The following is a 13,668-nucleotide window of genomic DNA, read 5'->3' as shown; positions in this document are numbered from 1 at the left end:
ATATTGCTTCTGCCAATTCTTTTTTTTCCCTTTCCTTTTCAGACTCCTGTAAATATTTACAAAACCTTCTCACAGTAGCCTTTATGTCTTTTTCCCCCTATTTTGTATGTTCGGTCCTGTGTCTCTCCTTGCTTTATTCTGGATGTTTGCTTTTAACCTGTTTCAGATTCACTCGTTTTCTCATGAGGTAATGGAACATTCTGTTAAACCAATCTATTGAGTTTTTATTTCAATAATTGTATATCTCTATTCTCAAATTTGTGTTTGGTTATTTCCATTTATGTTATATCATTTTTTATAGTTTTCAATTCTCACTCACTTTAACATTTTGCCTGGTTAATTCCAATATCTAGAGCCCCTGAGGGTCTGTCTAATTTCATTGTCCTTTGTTTCTGCTGGTTCTTGTCAATACTATCTTTTCTCTTAGTGTGTTTGGTTATTCTAGATTTCGTACTGGACAATGCACTTGGAGCAAAAAGATTTTATAGAAATAATTGATGAAAATATTTTTCTCTGAGAACTTTTTGTGACTGCCAGGCTCCTGGTTATATTAGCAATCTGGAATCACTTTAATCTAATTGTAATAAGTGAGATTTTCTGAGACATCCTATGTCTGAAAACTGGACTGAACTTTTCGTGAAGGCTTATTTCCAATTCACTTTTTTTCCCTTAGGTGTAACACTTTGGGGTCGCAACCCAAAGAGGAAGGCTTGATAAGACCCCCAAACTTGGAGGACCTTGAACTCTAAATGTCATCCTCTCTTACTATGGGATGGTAGAAGGCACTGCTCAACTTCTCAGTGGCCTCTTCCATGATTGGCAAACACTCTTAGTGGAAAAATTGCCCCAGAAGCTGGGTTCATCTTTGCAAATTTTGATCTTCTCCCTGACGTTGGCCTCGTGGTTTTCACTGTCTTATTAGTCCATCAGTAGTCAAGAATTTTTTTCAGATATTTTGTTCAACTATATCTTGCTGTCCTCAGAGGGAGGGTTGGTCCAAGTTGCTTAGGTCAGTATTCCTGGAAGCACAAGTCTTTACACTGTTGTTCTCAGCATAAATTTAACAATTCACTCTTCTGATACCAAGAGATCAAAGCTTCAAATATGCTCAGTTTGTCATCCTGACTACGTCACTTTATACTCTGAATACGAATGGGAAAAACAAATACAGTCAGACTTTGTACGAAGTTCAGAAGCTCGAGGACAAGCTGACCTAGCACTCTAAGTAGGTTGCATTTCCAAGTTCACCTGTCAGGGGGTTGCCTAGATTTCAGAGTGTGTGTTCCCATGCAGGACAACCAGCCCACAAGAGCCCCGACGTGGGGCTGAGCCACTGAGGCCTCGTGAATTCTGGGTCACAGGATCAGAGGTGCAGATGGGAGGAAAACTACAGGAGCCAGAGATGGGACCGCCTCCCTGTCTGCCAAGTAGGAGGAGGGCCCAGGAGAAGATGTTTAATAGGCTCACTCTGCCTTTGGTGTTTGCCCACCTCTCTGCGTTCTGAGCACCCAGCCTCCAGGCACCCTGTGCTTTCCTGGGGTCCCCAGTGCCCTGTGCCTCCCTGGGGTCCCCAGCACCCTGTGCCTCCCTGGGATCCCCAGCGCCCTCTGCCTCCCTGGGGTCCCCAGCGCCCTCTGCCTCCCTGGGGTTCCCAGCACCCTGTGCCTTCCTGGGGTCCCCACTGCGCACTGGAGAGCCTCACCCATCCTGTCTCCCACCCATCCTGCTCCACGCTCCCAGTTCATCTCATCCTTTTCCCTCATCATAAAATCTCAAACTCCTCCTTTGCAGCCGTCTCAGCTCATAGCTGACAGAGGGAGGAATCCGCTCAGACCAATTCCAAGTCTGTAAAGAGGCACCTGGTACAGTTTCAGGCAGCAGAGGTGACAGAGTGGACAGAACGTTTGCAGAGAAAGTTGGTGACATTATCTGGGGGGGAGACAATAGGAGAGACAGTCACTGAGGTGCCTCTACTTTAACTATTCAATTCCCTTAATTAGGTCCTACTTTTCCAGAACTTTCTCTCCCTCCAATTCTGAATCCTAGGGATATTCCAAGTCTGGTTATTTTTTCAGCTGCTCCAGGGCAGAGCAGTGTCTGCCTTGTATCAAAGGGGACCCGTGACGGGGAGACAGCGAATGGGAGAGGTCAGGGGCCGCGCTGAGGCTTCTGGAGCTATTTGTGTTAATAAACCAGGCGTCTGTAAGGCTGGGATTATCTGGAGTCGTTTTTTAGGTTTTTGCCCTGCTGGGGTTTGGGGGGGGTGTTTCTTATTATTATCAGTTTACAAACAATCAAAGTCAAGCTTTTATTCCTGGCAGGTTTCGGTTGCCTACGCTTTATTTAGTGGACATTTCTATTGTGCTCAGTTTTTCTAGAAAACAGAAAACCTGCCTGGTTTTGTTGCAACCACAAGAGGAGCTCACGCTGTAAGCAGGTGGAGGGTCGTTGGAGCGCCTGAGCGGTTTACAACTCTTTCCTGAGGGCCAAGCTTGGCCCCTACCCCCTACATGATCAGCGTGGCTTTTCCCCATTTACAGGTAAAGGAATGAGGCTCCTGGAAGCCAGCTTCCCTGCAGGTCACGGCTGCCGCCCAGGGCCCTCCCCCGCCAGCTCTACAGCACTGCATGCATTTCTCTGCAAACCTTATTCTTATGGTTTACAGGGGTGTCTGATCAAAGTGTCTGTAGTAGAAAACCACATTCACAAAGGGGCTATTTTTGGACAACAAAACTTGGAATTGTTTTTTCCAAAGGGACTTCTCTGGGCTTTCCAGGGATGAGGGGACATTTGACATTCATGGCCCACTGCAGGTCTGGGCAGAGTTTACTCCCTGACAGTTTGGTTTTTGAAAACGACACGGCAAACTCTAGGAGAACGGAAGACGTCATGTGGACAGAGGCCGCGTACGCAGTGACCGTGCCTGTGCTTCCCAGCGGGCATGGCCTCATGACTGACGTCGCTTTGGACTCCATCCGAGGTCTAGCCTGGCCAGCATGACCTGTGGGGTCCCACGAGGGGCTGGCTCCGTAGGTACCCCCAGAACAGCCCTTCTGTGGCAAAGCTTGTCCCAACGCTGACCCATCCCTGAAGGTAACAGAACTAAGGCCCGAGCTGAAAGGAATTTTAGGAGCTTCAGATGCGGAAGCTGATTAAATGATTTGCTCAGAATCCCAAGGAAACCGGGAGCAGAGCCAGGACAAGACTTCCCGCCATCCACTGCTCCACCCGTCCAGCCCACCTCGCCTCCTCGCCGTGCCAAGGCTGGGTGTGATCTCTCTCACACACACGTGCACTCATACACGCACTCGTCCGTGGCCAAGGTCATCTCTGCAGTGTTCACTAATCATTCTTCTAGCTCCACCAATATGTATCATTCTGACCAGGGACGTTATCTTTCTCCTGCCAGGTATGCTATCCTACTCTGCAGTACGATCAAGGGTGTAATACTGGCCACCACGCATTACGAGTGCCCAGATGAAACGAATGCTGTTTTGTCAACAAGAAGCAGCAAAGCTCACTGAATGATGGCAGTTAAAGTAACAAAGGGCCCAAGATGAAACAAGCCCGGCACAGAAAGGTGAGAGCAGGAAACATACTCGAAAGCGTTTAAGCCAACTGCATACTCCAAGCTTCCAAACTTCTCTTCAATCTTTGACAACTTGATAGGTAAAGGATGGGACTCCTGGTGACTTGGAGGATGTCTTCACGTGCCCATCAGCGCATGTAGGTCCCAGTGGATTCCTTATTCCCAGCCTTCGCCCTGTCTCTGTATAGTTTGTCCACTGGATCTGAAAAGCCCTTGACATTGCCCCACGTTGCAGACATTGACAAGTTCTGGCCACAGTTGTTGATTTTTTTCTAGGTATCCTGGAAATGCACCCAGAATGGGGATCCCCGTGGTCCGTGGTGACTGGCCTCTGTAGGACAGGGCAGACGATGGACAGGCTCTTTCAGCCCGGGGCTTCCTGGCAATTGTAGGAAAGAGGGTCCAGGAAGAACCTGCAGGGCGGCAACAGCACTTCCGGCTCCTCACGCCAAGAGACCAGCGGGCAGAGAAAGGTATCACCATGCCGGCCAGGATAACTGACCTTGACGGTCATGTGGCTGTAGGGCTGGTGACGTGTAAAAATGTGTTTGGTACCCATCTAATCCCCTGGGGCATCTTTGTTCTCCTATGTTCAGTTCAAATGGTCAATGGACAAGCACCGCGAACGCAGCCTGGTGAGGGGATGGTGACCCTCAAGGGTGACTGGCTGGCTTCCCTGAGCTGGCTACCTACACCTGTGTGCGGTGGTGGAGAGAGGTGTGTCCAGAGGCGGCTCTGCCACGATGGCCAGCGTCTGAAGGATCATCTGACTGTGCTGCCAGCTGCCAACCCTGCTTTGCTCCCTGCCCGGTCCCGGCCCATTCTGAGCCCGTCTCTCCAGCTTCTCCTCGATTCCGTGCACATCCATTATTCAGTGAGGGTGGCTTTCTGTTGTGTCAAAGCAAGAATCCAGGCTGGCACCCACGCGTGGCACGCCAGGCAGGTACCCAACGGCACACACTCTTTTAACCACAGATGCTCTTGTTGACGTCTGAAGTAATTGGCCCTGTTTTTCCTTCCAGGCTGCAGCCCAACCGGAAGATCACCGTGAATATCTTTGACCCCTCAGTGCATTTATTAAAGAGAAACTGGGCACGTACGAGCCTTCTGGTGGCGGATTATTTTTCTCATCAGAAAGAGGGGAACTGGGGAACTCCCTGGTGGTCCAGTGGTTAGAACTCTGCGCTCTCACTGCTGAGGGCGCGGGTTCAATCCCTGGTCGAGGAACTAAGGTCCCACAAGCCACACGGTGCGGGCAAAAAACAAAAACCAAAGAAAGAGGGAAGCTGACAGCGTCTGTTAAAAGGGGAGGATCAGACAGTGTCCGAACTGCTTTCCACACACAAACTGTCACTCCACTCACGACCCCCTGCAGCTCCCACCCTCTGGTGGATCCTGGGACCAAGGCTCGCATGTTTGCCACAGATATTACCTCTTGAAAAACTGTCACACAGGAGACTTAAGGAATTAGTTTCTGATTTAACTGGGTATCGCCCTGGGGAGTCTCTCTAGAGGGTCCCCAGGCCACCAACCCCTCCCACAGGCACCAGGGTGCCCTTCACATCAGACAGCAACCCCCTCGTGTGCTCACTTCCCTTCTTGTCATGGTGAGTCCAGAAAAACAAACGTTTTAGGTTCAGTGGTTATCTTCAAGCAGCAGGGCCTCGTACCCAGACAGGACCTCATCAAGGACTCAGGAGGGCACAGAGCAAAAATCTCAAATGGGACCCTTTTGCCTTTCCGATTTTTTTTTTATAAAGATTCTTTTTGATGTGGACCATTTTTTAAACTCTTTATTGAATTTGTTACAATAGTGCTTCTGTTTTATGTTTTGGTTTTTTGGCCGCGAGGCACGTGGGATCTTAGCTCCCCAGCCAGGGATCGAACCCGCACCCCTTGCCTTGGAAGGTGAAGTCTTAACCACTGGACCGCCAGGGAAGTCCCTCTCTCAGACTTCTAAAACTGGAAAATTCTGCCCCTTGTCCTGTGAGGAGCGGCGCCTGCCTCGTCCCCGCTGCCAGCAGGACACCCCGTCCACTGCTCTCTCAGCATCTCTGCTGAGACTTAACTTGTCCCAGGGGTGCCTGCGGTGGGAACACCCAACGTGAGTGGGATTCATGCCAAGCAGGTATTCTAGAAAGTCCCCACCTTTGTCCACAGGCATCTAAAGGTGAAGATGGACGAGGCCATGCTCACTGGAATAATTGCCAACTTGAGTTGACTTAACTCACAGTTACCTGGAAAATGGCGCCCGAGCGCACAGCTGGGCCCTTTGAGCTGAATCCTCGTTTCTCGTCCCAGTACTTTCATGTTCTGTGTAACGCTAAGGAAAAATCTGATCTCCATCCCTACTTCGAAAAGATTACAAGGCACTGGCTCTGGCAGCAGAAAAAGGGTGGAAATAGCAGATCTCAGTCATTAATGTAAACATCTGTTCCAAAGCGCACTATCTTCCATATGGACGAGTGAGAGCATGTCCAGAAATGTAAACCATCTCTTTTATATTAGTATTGCAATGAACGCAATTAAAAGCTAAAAATAGGAAAATGTCTACCATTAAGACACAAAGACATTTAAAAAGGCGACTGTTGGGGCTTCCCTGGTGGCGCAGGGGTTGAGAGTCCGCCTGCCGATGCAGAGGACACGGGTTCGTGCCCCGGTCCGGGAAGATCCCACATGCCGCGGAGCGGCTGGGCCCGTGAGCCATGGCCGCTGAGCCTGCGCGTCCGGAGCCTGTGCTCCGCAACGGGAGAGGCCACAACAGTGAGAGGCCCGCGTACCGCAAAAAAAAATAAATAAATAACAAAAAAATAACACTGCGGGACGAAGGCATAGGCGTACACATGGTGCCTTGGCCAGTTTGCTGTCGCCCTTCACGAGAGCATTGCCCACAGGTCTCAGGTGCAGGATTCAGCCATCGTGACATGCCTGCTCCTGATGAAGACGTGACTCCCCTCCACACCTCCCCCAAACCCATTCTGAGTCCAACGCCTGGACTCAGGACAGGACTGGTCACCGCCCTGTTGGAAACACCAGCTGGCATCTGCGGTCTCCCTGGTCATCCTGGGGCAGGAGGAATCTCAGTCCCCAGTGAGATGTGCCTCTTGTCACCTCATGGAAGCTGGTTTCATCTTCTACCTCCCAGACATCACTGCCTTTACTCACTCATTCCTCGAAAAAAAAAGAAAAAGTAATTCTACTATGTGTGTGACATCACGCTGGCTGCCATGCAGATGACCGAGGTGAATAAGACATAGTCCCAGCCCTGGAGGAGTGTACAGCCCGCTGGGGATGGGACGTGATTGGAGTCAGGGACACTGCAGGGAGAAGTCCTGAGGCTTAACGCCTCCCCGCGGCCCTGCTGAGTCACGTCCCCACGGCTCAACTCACTGACTCAAGTTCCCGTCGACTGCATTCCCAGCGCGAGCCATGCCTCAACGTGTGGGGTCTTAAAAGTACTATCTATTCTATTTTGATTAAGCGTCTGTCATCTGCATTTCCACTTTGGGACAAGCTGTCAGTCACTGCTTCCCTGCAACGCACGTGGAGATGCGCAGGCTAATTTAGGGGCAACTGGAGGATGACTCACATAGAAGAAGAACGGGTGAGAGCTTGCCTGTTAGAGGAGCTGTCGAGATGGGGGGCATCCGTCCCTGTATAACCTCCCCGTACGCCCATCACACACCCTCGCCTGGGCTTGTCAGCCCCCTGGATAATCCTGATCAAGAGGCAAAGAGGATGGGGGCTTCCCACGGAGCCTGGCTGTGGACACCGGGCCCGCGTTTCCTCACCAGCAACACCCACCCCACCCCCTGCACCAGCCAGTCCCAGCCACAAAACCCTTGGCACCAAAACAGTTGGATTCTGGCTTTGCAGCAATCAGGAAACTCTGCGCAACAGTTCTCAGTGCCCACCCAGGTGCTGTTTGAAAAATACATCTGCCCAGGCCCACCCTCAGAGATGCTGATCCCCTTAGTCTAGGGGGGCCCAGTCATCAGCATTTTTTAAAAAACTCCTCAGCAGATACCCAAGGGCACCCAGAGTTGAGAGCCCCGCTCGGCTGGAGGAACTTTTCTGCGCTGAGGACTCAGAGCCCTAACGAAGGGTCTCCTTTCTCCTGGACTCGGCTTGAACCCAACTCCGGAGCACATCCCTCAAAGCGTCTTTGCTTGGATTACAGTAGTGACTTCTGAAGTTCCTGAACTGCTCTAGCCTATTTCACATGAGAAGCTATCATTCTTTTCCAAAACAATGGAGTAAAATGGCCGTTTTCCATATCTACCGATTTATAAGGTGATATTTTGTATAAAACAGACACCCATACTAGTCGTAAAATTAACCTGAAACTACAGTCTTCTCCAGAGCTGGGGTCCAGGATGTGGTAAGCGTCGGGGTTACGTTCCACAGCCCGCTGCCGCGTCAAGGGAGCCTGGTTCGTACTCACTGTGGTCTAAGCTCCTGCAGACCCTGCAGACTCCTGGTCCAGGGATCAGGCCTCCCAGTTCTGCAAGGAGGCAAGACACAGACCGGCACGGCCTCAGTCCCACGGCGGAGAAGCTGCTGTGATGTTCACAACTTTCCTAACACAGACAAGGCCGGGTCTTGAAGCGGAAAGGAGTCGATGTCACGTCTTCGAGCTGAGCTAGACTATGTATTCAACCTGGAAGGCCGCTGACGCTCGTGGCATGGACATTTTTGGTGCTAAGACTGAGATATTCCCTTCTATCCCAGGAGAAGACTTCTCCACGCCCCCTAATTATTTGTTTCTCTTCTTTCTTTTTTTGGTTCATGTTATTCATGGATAATGGTCAACCTTCATTATGATCGTGGCACTGGTCACAGGTTGACCCAGAGGGAGAGGAAGGCCGAACCACGTTACCTATGGACAGGTCCCCAGCACAGACACGCTGTGCCCTGCAAGGACCCTACTGCCCAAGGCCACCATACCTCCCTTCCCATCATCCTCCCCAGACAGTACTTGACCCCGAAGGAAAAGAGTTGACAGGGCTGCCCCTGTTACTCCCGCAGACTGGCTGCCCCCATCCCGACGTCGGACACCAGCTTCCGTTCCCTCCCGCCCCCTTTGGGCTCTCGGACAGTTATTCCGGTGCTAACACCCCAACGTCTTCCCTTCACTGTTAGAGCTTCTCCACTTTACATGCAGCTGCCTCCTGGAGGGAAGTTCCGTAACTCCTTCATCTTCCAGAAGCGCCCATTAAACTCCTGCTTCACACAGTACGCTCTGGGGAGCCCCACTCCCACCCGCTCGCCCCTCGTCCACAGCAACACAACCAGGCTTGCTGTGTAGACCAAGGTGGTTGTGCCGTCCACAGCGGTGCTGCCAGAGGGTTGAGTGGGGCTGAAACCCAGCTCATCTCCCGGTGTGGTCCCAGAGTTGGCACAGGATGCTGCAAAGGGGCACCCTTGACCTCCACCAGCGAGTCTAGACTCCTGAGTTTATTGGAGCGGGAACAGAACTAGAGGCGGGGACTCGGCCTGACCGTGGGGCTGGGGCCTCGGTCTCCTCCTGCCCTCGGGCTGGGATTTGCACCATCAGCTTCCCCAATTCTCAGACGGCCGTCCCGGGCCTCCAGTTTGCAGGTGGAGGGTCCTAGGACTTCTCAGCCTCCCTCATCATGGAAGCCAGCTCCTTAGAATAAGTTTATATGTATCTGGTTCTCTGGAGAATGCTAATGAGTCCGGCCACAACGCCTGGATTCTGTCCAGTGTGTCTGTGCCCTGAGTCTGCCCTGCACCCCCTGAAGAGGACCCCACACAGGGCGGGACCCCGAGGGGTGCACATGAAGGAGCAGAAGGGCCCTCATCTGGAAGCAGCTGTCACACCCACTCCCTCGCGGTAGTCTAAGTGGATTGTCGCCAGGTGGGGGGACCGCAGGAGCACCTCCACTTCTCCAGCTCAGCCTTCATGGACCGTCAACAAAACAGACCCAACCAAGGACAGAAAGACTGGCCGGGGAATTGCCCATCTCTGGGGCCATCGGGACAGAAACCCAGGGCAGCCGAGTGCCCAGCCAACACGGTGTGACACACAAGAGTGAGTCCAGTGCAGGGGATCCCCAGTCAACCCCGTCCTGAAAGGCAAGAAGAGCCCGAGCCGCCCCTGCTGTGGAGTCTCTGTTCTGCCACCTTCAAGAGGTGGGGAGGGACGAGGGAAGGGAATAAAACAGGTTGTGAGTGTGGCCACTCGCAGGGCTGGACAGCCTCCCTGGGCTGAGGCAAGGTGGTAGCCTTGAGGGGCTGCCTGCACAGCCCCGCTTCCCACCCAGAATTTACACCTATGTCCTGGTAATGCACTTAACCCTGTACATCAGGAGATGGAAGGGAAGCAGGTCGCTGTGGCCCAAGAGTGTGATTGGACGGGAGACGTCCCCTGGGCAATGACCGGTCCTCTCACCCCATCCAGGAAGAGCAGGGTTGGAATGTGTGTGTGTGTGTGTGTGTGTGTGTGTGTGTGTGTGTGTGTGTTTGAAAATACACACCTGTGTTGAGAAGGGAAAGAAACTCCTCCGTTGGGCTCAGAGAGAGAGCTGCCTGCATCTCCTCGGGAAGCGCTTTCTCTTGAACGCAGCCGGTGGGCCCCGGAGGGCAGCCCACCCTCCCTCTCCCGCTGTAGCTCAGAGCAACTCAAAGGGTGAGGCATCCTCCCCTGTACCAGAGGGGAGGGCTGGCCCCCACCCTGTGGCCCCATTTCTGCGCGTGCAGCACCTCACTCTCCTTCCTCTCCCACACAGAAGCTTGCAACCGCCTCTGCCTAGTATCTTCCCTCCTGCCAAAGTCACCCCCTCCCCGGAGCCCTGATGTCACCCCAACACATCTGCTTTGGTAAAGAGGTGTCAACGCAGCACTTGCCACCCCCGGAGCCCATGCAAGGACCTCTGCACCCCGTCATGCTCCAGGTCCACGCTCGGACCACAAGGCTCCTCCCTCCCAGGCCCGGGTTGGGCCCCTGGTCCCAGCAGACACAGGCTTGTTAGGCAATGGCTCACCGGTTCGGTCTGTGCCTTCTCTTGTGACTTGTGTTATCCCACAGACCCCACAGGCATGCCCTTAAGTAGCCCCCCTGAACTCGAGGGATCCTCAGAGTTTCTCTTCCCTTGTGCCCAGGAGCCCAAAGCATCTCCAAGCTCATCTGCCCCCTTCACTTCCCCTCCAGGCGCTCTTCCCCCGGCCTCCACGGAGCCAGGCTCAGGGGCAGGACCCCTCCTGTCCCACCCCCAGGGCTGTGTACCTGTGGGCAGTTCTTTCACTTCCTGGCCTCCGGTTCCCTGATCGTAAAGGAGGATGAGAATGAGGTTTGAAAGGTACATAAAATGCCTAACGCAGACAGGTATATAATAGGTACTCGAAAAATGTGTTTCCTTCTCCATCAGCTCTCCTCTCTGCCACCCCAGTGAATCTTCCTAAACTACCACCCTGCTGTGTCCACCCCCTAGATTCATAGGTTGAAGTCCTAACTCCCCAGCATGGCTGTAGTTGGGGTAAGGAAGTAATTAGGGTTAAATGAGGTCATCAGGGTGGGGCCCTGGTCTGGTGGGATGAGTGCCCTTATCAGAGGAGACCCCAGAGCTCACTCTCTCGAGCTCTTTCTTCCTTCCTTCCTTTCTTTTTTTAAATGACATTAATTCACATCATTTTCAGAAAATAAAAATAAATGATGATTTAGAAAATAAAACCATTTAGATAATGGTTAGCTTATTACTTTGGAAGGTGATTATTGCAATCATAAAATATGTCTCTATTTCATTTTTTTTTTATTGGGGTATAGTTGTTTAACAATGTTGTGCTAGTTTCTACTGTACAGCAAAGTGGAGTAGAGTTCCCTGTGCTATACAGCAGGTTCTCATTAGTTATCTACTTTATACATATTAGTGTATGTATGTCAATCCCAATCTCCCAGTTCATCCCACCTCCCACCCCTAGCCCCTGCTTCCCCCCTTGGTGTCTATACATTTGTTCTCTACATCTTTCTCTCTCTCTCTCTCTCTCTTTCTTTCTTTCTCTCTTACTTTCTCTCTACCACACACCCCACACTGAGTATATGAACCAAGGAAAGGCCACGTGAGGACACAGGGATACGGCAGGAAAGCATCATCTACAAGCCAGAAAGTGAAGCCTCTCCAGAAACTGAATTTCCTGGTGCCTTAATCTCAGACGTCCAGCCTCCAGAACTGTGAGAAAATCAACCGCTGTGGTTCAAGTCATATAAGCCTGTGGTATCTTGTTACAGCAGCCCCAGCAGACAAAGATCCACCCCAACCATGTTACTCTCTTCCTGCCAATGGTTCTCCTCACTACTTAGTGAGGTCAAGGTCATCGGGCAGGTGATTCAGGCTTCCCCAGGCCTGGCTCCAGATACCTTTCTGGTATTATCAACCCACCACCTGCAAAACTCAACAGCCTGGCCATACTGGGCCCAACTGCCGTCTGACTCACAGATGGACAGACAGATGGGGGATCAGGAGGGCTCCTGAGAGGGGAGCAAATTCAGGACCTTTTACAGTGACACAGGTGGGGCCCGAGGGTGGAGTAAGTGTGGCCATCGTCAGTTCCTGGAGGGGGAACTCCACCCACAGGCATCTCCTTCCTGGAGCCCAGTCCTTCCTGGCCGGCTCCCTCTCCCCCACTCCAGGTGAGGGCTGCTGAGAGGTGAGGGATACTGACAAGTGAGGGATGCTGACAGAGGGAGTCATGTGTGCCGTGGATTCTCCAGTGAGAAGGACAGGGGACACGGTCCTCTGCTCTGTAGAGCCATGGTTTCCATTAGAGCTGTATTTTGCTTTCTAGGATCCTTGAACTATTCACTTACTTTTATTTTATGTGTTCAGTTATGCAACCAAGTTTTATTGAGTCAATGCTGTTTAAGGGGCAGCGTCCAGCAGCGAAGGAGGCTGACAAGTCTCTGTCCACTCAGAACCTGGAGTTTGACGGTCCATGTGGAAGAAACACAGGACAGCTAGCAGCAAAGGACAATCTTCCAAAAGAGGCTTTTTCAGTCTCTGCAGAATTTTATCAAAAGTGAGCGATTTTATCTTCATGCAGGTGGCAGACTCATCTGTCTCATGTTTCTGAAAGGCTGACACAGTCAACTTTCCCATCTTTTTTTTTTTATTTATTTATTTGGCTGCACTGGGTCTTAGTCGCTGCACGCGGGATCTTTAGTTGCGACATGCAGGATCTAGTTCCCTGACCAGGGATCGAACCCAGGCCCCCTGCATTGGGAGTACTGAGTCTTCACCACTGGACCACCAGGGAATTCCCTCCCATCTTATTTAAAAGGTCCCTGCAATGAAATGTGAGTTTTAAAAGTTATGGTCTAGAGGTAGGTGCTGCTGAGAATCTGTGAAACCCGAGAGTTGTTCTGAAAAGGAGACACAGGACCAAGTGTCCCCTTCTGGCCTCCGTGAGCGTGAGTGGGTTGGAGGAGGATATCTGCTGCTGCGGCCTCGGGTGGGGTTTCTGCGAAGAGGCCCCTCGAGCTGGGCTGCACTTTCCCCTGAAGCTGATCGCAGACGACAGCAGGCTCTTCCCAGCTCTCCTGGGTCATCTTTTACTTCTCTGGTGCCACGTGATTGGACAGGTGTTGCTAGGAAGAACAGACGCGTAGACACGCTTCCCGCACTGATGCTCTTCTCTTCCTAACGCTCCAATCAAAGGGCTCCTCGCCCTGCACCTGCCTCTCCGGTACCAGGGGCCGCTCTGTGTCTGCCTCGCTTTGGGCATCTCCCAGCTCAGTCTAGACAGACTGGCATCTGAAAGGGACGGGCGAGCCTCCCACCCTCTCCCCACAGAGAACAGTGCTGGTGTGCAAAGAGGAAGGACCGGCCTGAAGTGAAGGGCAGGTTGCCGGGGAGCAGGGAGCAGAAACTGTCTTTAGGTTTTCATCGTGCCCATAGGATGCATGTCTTCCCTGTTAACTTTTTAGACATTTTTTCACCTAATTCAATAAATTCTGGTATATTTGGGCCGTGACAACCATTGCACTATTTGTTTTCCTTGTTTCCACTATTTATATACCATTTTCTCTCCTTTCTTGTCTTCTTTAAGATTTTTCCGGTATT

The sequence above is a fragment of the Aethalodelphis obliquidens genome, unplaced genomic scaffold, assembly GCF_003676395.1.
Source record: "Aethalodelphis obliquidens isolate GAN/ISIS:26980383/991018 unplaced genomic scaffold, ASM367639v1 scaffold1, whole genome shotgun sequence".
Lineage (NCBI taxonomy): Eukaryota > Metazoa > Chordata > Mammalia > Artiodactyla > Delphinidae > Aethalodelphis > Aethalodelphis obliquidens.
The sequence above is the reverse complement of the archived record's forward strand: the minus strand, read 5'-3'. Positions refer to the sequence as shown.